Source organism: Macadamia integrifolia, chromosome 2 (genome assembly GCF_013358625.1).
Source record: "Macadamia integrifolia cultivar HAES 741 chromosome 2, SCU_Mint_v3, whole genome shotgun sequence".
NCBI lineage: Eukaryota > Viridiplantae > Streptophyta > Magnoliopsida > Proteales > Proteaceae > Macadamia > Macadamia integrifolia.
Genome location: NC_056558.1, coordinates 30,366,707 through 30,372,706, shown reverse-complemented (window position 1 = coordinate 30,372,706; position 6,000 = coordinate 30,366,707).

Sequence of the window (6,000 nt, the reverse complement as noted above, 5' to 3'; positions counted from 1 at the left end):
CAGATTCAATAACCAAACTCCCCTCTAGTTTCCAAAATGGTGGGATCAATACGGTCCTATGATCAAAATCCTCCCACCACAGATACAAGATTCTTTCCAAATATTTTGCCAAAATTCAAATACAAGTCCTCACCAACCTGACCTCTTTCGGTTCTTTCTCCACTGCCGTTTGGCATGGATATTTTTCTAGGAATACCAAATATATGATTTCCAGACACCCGACTGGATCGCTCCAGTCCTTTGCTGGACCTTCAACATCAAATGGTGGGACAACTGTGACGTCTCCAAATGTGAAAAATCGTCACTCATCAAAAACCTCATAGGTCTTAAACCTGTTCCAAAAATTCAAAGCACATCAAAATCAAGTATCAAAAGTGAGAAAGAAGCCCTCCTTGCCAGATTGGCTGAGCTCAGGTCCGACTCAGACAATGAAGGCTCTAGCGACGGTGCTTACAGCCTCAACTCCCTCAAAGGTTCTATGCCAACCCATGAACAATGCTATGACCAAGATCCATATGAAGATGACCCTATCTATGAGCTCGCCAGCTCTAAGGCATCTTCCTCAAGCAAATTCAAAGAAGTCACCTCCCGAAGATCTCGACAGGCTACAAAATCAAAGTCTTCATCGACCAAGCCAAAGTTTGGTCCTTAACGTCTGCTAGGACGGAAATAAACTAGCCGACTGGTGTAGTCGTAAAATACACCTAGTCAAATAACCTCGAACAACCTATTAAGGAAAGGAGATATTGTTACTGTCCCAGGTTAAAGGACAGTCCGGCCAAAATCCGGCTCAAACAAATAGGATACAAACCTCTTGATCAAACCAATACGGAGAATAGTGTCCCTAACGCGTGGAATGCCGTGGTAAGATTATTGAAGATTCCAAATCAATTGTCGACAGAAACTCTATCAAAGATTCCAAATCATTTGTCAACAGCAACTCCAACTTTCGGTGCCAACAGTGTCCAAATAGTGTCCCAAATTTAAGTGTACAGTGCCAAATGAAATTAGGCACTATTCCAAATTCTATACTGTACCAAATGAAACCCGAACCCACCAAAAACTCATATGTAATTCAAATGAGCCTCCTTGCATTATAAAAGGAGCATCACCCCATCACCCAAACCACTTGAAAAAAATTGGAACTGACAAATTAGGAGAGAGAAGCTCTGCAGAAGAATCCTTCATCTGCACAAGTTCTTCCAAGATCTCCAAGAACTCCGTTGGACTTCCAAGTGCTCCACCGGTCTTTAACAAACAGGCTCCGATCATCTCAAGTCTAATCATCCTTCAAAGGTTAGCCACTTACAGCCCAAAGTCTCCACAAAGGCCAAACACCCTTTTTCTTTTCAAACCCTCTAACCCAAGCCTACCCAAAGACCCAAGAACTCTGGATCAAAATCTCCAAATATTGTATACTTTAATTTCAAATATAATACTTTTGATTGCATTTTTAGCTTTCTGCATCTGCATCTGCATATAGCAGCTTCTTGTTCTATCCTTGGATCAAAGCCTACAGTCATGCCTCTTGATTCCAAGAAATAGATCCGGTTAAGCAGCTTTTATTTTCTGTATTTCCATTTTGAGTTTATGGTCTTGTTCTTTATTTACTTGTTTATTTTAATATAAGCACGATTTAGTTCTAAGTAAGGTATCGCACCTATCTTAGTGTTAGTCTCTTTGTTGGATCGGAGTAAGGTATTGCACATATCTCGTTCTTATCACTCTATATATATATATATATATACATGCAAGTAAATACACACGTGCAAATGCAAGTGAGACAAGAATATGTGGGGTGTGTATCAGAGAGAGAGAGAGAGAGAGAGAGCAGGCGTAGAGCGTAGATGGATAGTGTAATGCTTTAGGCATTGAAGTTTTTTAATTTTACAATATTAGAAGCTCAAAGTAAAAAAAAAATTCTTGTGAGGTATATATAGCATTGTAAATGGCGTAATAATGTCAGGAGATGAAAACCAAATAATGAGAAAAACATTCTTCAATATTACAAAGTAAAATCAAAACCATTTTTTCTATGATTTTTTATTTGAGACAAAATTCACATGAAATTAAAATATAAATACAAGGGGATATATGAAAAATCTAACTTTTTCAACCTTTGAAAACTATCATGAATATGATCTAGTTTGCACTTGAACAAGCTCTAACTAAATTATAAAAATTGGTGCTAATTAGAACCGACCAAGTACTATTTTCAAACTTAAAGCAGAGAGAGAGAGAGAGAGAAAAGAAACACCAACATCAACTTTGGCAAAATAAGGAAAACATACCTAGAAGTAGGGGTGTCAATCAGTTGGGCCAGTCTCAATTTTAGGTCGAGCCTATACTCTTGCACTGTGACCTTCCTATTTAAGAAATGAGTCGGTCTCGTGTCGGATTCGATCAGGTTCTGAGCTTTAATGAGGCTAATTAGGCTATACTCGAGCCTTAAACTAGGTAATGTACCAAAATAGACTTAAATGGGCCTTAAACATTCTTTAATTGTCTTAGATTTAATAAATTTTAATATATTTTATTAAATGACCAAAAATTTTGAAAAAGATATTACACTTAATTACATTCAATAATTGATTTTATATATATATATATATATATCTTATTCTATCCAAAATAAAAAAATTCAGAATATACATATAAACGATCAGGCTAAATGTGTTGAGCCGAGTCCGGCTTATAAATGGGTTGGGTCGGTCGAGCGCCTATCAGTCTTACCCCTTGCACCGTGTACTACCTATTTATAAACGGGTCGAGCCTGAGCCTGACATGTTTAATAATCGATGCAGATCGGACCAGCCTTTTAATAATCGGTGTGGATTGAATCAATCTTTAAACGATCTGAACTAATCGCTCCAACCGGTGCGGGCTTGGGATTGACACCCCTACCTGAAAGAGACAAAACATGAACCATAATGATAACCCAACATTGGAAAAGCCATCTCCAAACTAAATCATTGACAAAGAAGCAAAGAAAACGAATCAAGTTCAATACCCGATTCAATTTGGAAGGTAAACTCACTGCTAGAACTCTCCCATGAGAAGGTAGGATGAAAACTTAAAAGAGTCACAAAAGCTTCCCACCTTGAAAAGACTTATTTATTCACCCCAAAACCCTGAAAAATAGTTTTCCACCGCTCCTTTTTTTTCAGATTGCTTTCATACTTAACGAGATTTCTTAATCTCTTCCATGAGTTATTGATTTCTAGAGCAACCCACCCTAATCACAATTCTACATAAAGTAACTTGACAGCATTGTCCCACGTTCTTTTTGTGAGCCTAAGGCAGTTAAGACTTATGATTTTTAACTTGGAATTTTGCTTAGCCTGTTAAGTCTTCAAACTTTGAAAAACTAAGAATCAATTATTTGTTATTTTTATAGTTTTCTTACCTTCATGCGCATCCTTTTTAGGACTTCCTATTTTCATCACATCCTTTTCATTCTATATGTAGATACATTTTTTACAGTTTTAATTCCCTAATGAATCATCACTTGGCATTCATGGAATCTTCCCACTCTAACCTTTGTTTTCGAATATGTCTGGCTATTTACAGTTTCTTGTACTAATTTCAGGCTTCTCTTCCCCTTTAATCCAATCTTTGTAAGATTTTTTTTTTTTTTTTGAAAGAAATATCTGTTGAATTCTATGTTTTTCATGCATGTCAGATCAAAAAATTATATGTCATGATATATATAGTCAAGGACTCAAGGGTATAGTTGTCACGGTATGAGCTCTGGGATTTTTTTTTTTTTTTTTTTTGAATTCTTTTTTCATGATGTTTAGGGCTACAGACTATGAAGAGCCTTCTGGAGTATAGATAATATATTGGTATTGGAGCAAAAATCATCATCATTACTCTCTCCTCGCACTTCGTTACAAAAATTCAATGTTACCATTACCATTGTATTGTTGCTTTTATAGAAACCTCATTTTGTCACCCCAGAGGGTGCTCTGGCAATGATAAGTATCTCTCAAGGACTAAGGGATGTTAACTCACCATCTTTAATGACGTCTCCCACAAAATGTTCAGATTTAGAGAGATGTAGAGGATGAGGGAAGGAGAAGGCAAGAACAGAGAGGCATCATTAGATTCTGGTAGGGTCGTCGGCAATGGATAATCAAATTGGATGATCAAGACCAAATATGGAATAATAAAAAATGAGGTACCTTAATGTTGTTTTTTCTAATTACAAGATTTCTCAAATCTAGTGTGTGTGTGTGTGTGTGTGTGTGTTTTGAAGTTGGGTAGTTCAACTTTAATTTATAGAGGAAAAAAAAATTCTTCATCAAATGATGGTGAACCTCCATAACAATAAATTGACTAAAGAGTTATGAAAATGGAGTCTGATATATTGGAACATCCACCAGATAGTGCCACCAGGGTTTTAGGTATCAATGTATGTGCCTATATCGATCATTGCCAATACTGATATCAATACCGATACATATAGGAATTGACAGCACTAGGTCATATATATATTCGGCCAATGTGATGTGTTCGGTGCACTTTTGGGGATCAATAAGCACAGAATTAGGTGGAAAGAAGAAAAAAAGATAAAGAAAAAATCCAAAAAATAAAAAAATAAAAAGTATCAACATATATATTCATGGATTGCAAGTAAAAACAGAAGAAAAAAAAAAGGCTACACCAAGAAAAACCTTATTTTTCCCTTTTGTAAGTATTTAATAAAAGAAAATTATTATTTTTAATAGAGATTTTTTTTGGTATTACCATGTTTGGTTACATCAGGCCTAACTCCATGATGATTTTTTCCTTCACTTTGGACTTTTGTTATGTGAAAAAAGGAGATTAAAAATATTCACCTTGGATTTAAGTCCACAAAGCTGGATTTGGAAAGTCAGATTGGGCAGATGAACACCCACCAAGCTAGACATCTTTGTGGCTATAATGAATCAGGAACATGGTATGTTGAAGATGGAACAACTTGTTTCTTATCAGAGAAAAGAGGAGGTAAAATAACCTAGAGAGGGAGAATAAGTTATACTAGTGAAATATATGCAGTCACAATCTACACCAAGAATTATAGTGGTTCAACTCAATCCGAGTCTAGTCTACTACCTAAAAGATCTACTTGTAAGGTATTCCGCTATCTCTTCCCCTTCAGTACAGTATGTAGGGAAGAAAAACATTTACAAACTCTTTTTCAAGATAAGAGGATCATTTATAAATCTCTTTCATAGGTAGAGAGGAACCTTCCAAACCTCTTTACAGGTTGAGAGGAACCTTACAACTCTTTTAAAGATAAGAGGATCATAGGATCATATGCATCAATCTAAGTACAATACAGAAGGATGTATAAATAAAATAGTCCAGTACTAGAGTTAAACCAACTCTTGGACTAAATAGAAATTCAAAAGGAGTAGGGGTTGAGGATTACTTCTACGGTGCGATATAAATATGCAAATAAGTAATATAAGAATGAATGCACCAGAGAAATGTTCCCGATGAATGCCAAAGGTATGGAAGACTTGTATGAGAATTCTTGAGTTCCTCTTCGAAGGAGATGCACGAATGCAAAGCTTCGACCTCAAGTGTATTATTTGAATATCTTCACTCAAATGCCCAATAAATGCTCTTAAATTGATATTTATAATTGTTCATTTATAACACATTAATGGGCTCTATCTATAGAGTGAATTGGTTGAGAGAAAGGTCAATAATTAGAGCTAACGGAAAAATTTTTGCCATGTTAGTAACTACTGACAAGATCCGGTAGTTACCGGATGATAAAGTCGTTAAGTACATATGAATGTTAGGGTTTAAAAATACAGTCGTTGGAAGCCACTCAAACAATTCGATAGGCATCCGGCTCACCTGATCACCTTACCAAATGCCTTCCAATAGCTACGGACAAGATCAAGTAGTTGCCGTTAGTTGTCAGCTTATGGCGGTAGTTACCACCAGACCTCTGGTTTTTTGCCTATAGAACAATCTGTATTCAGACTATCATAACTTTGTTGT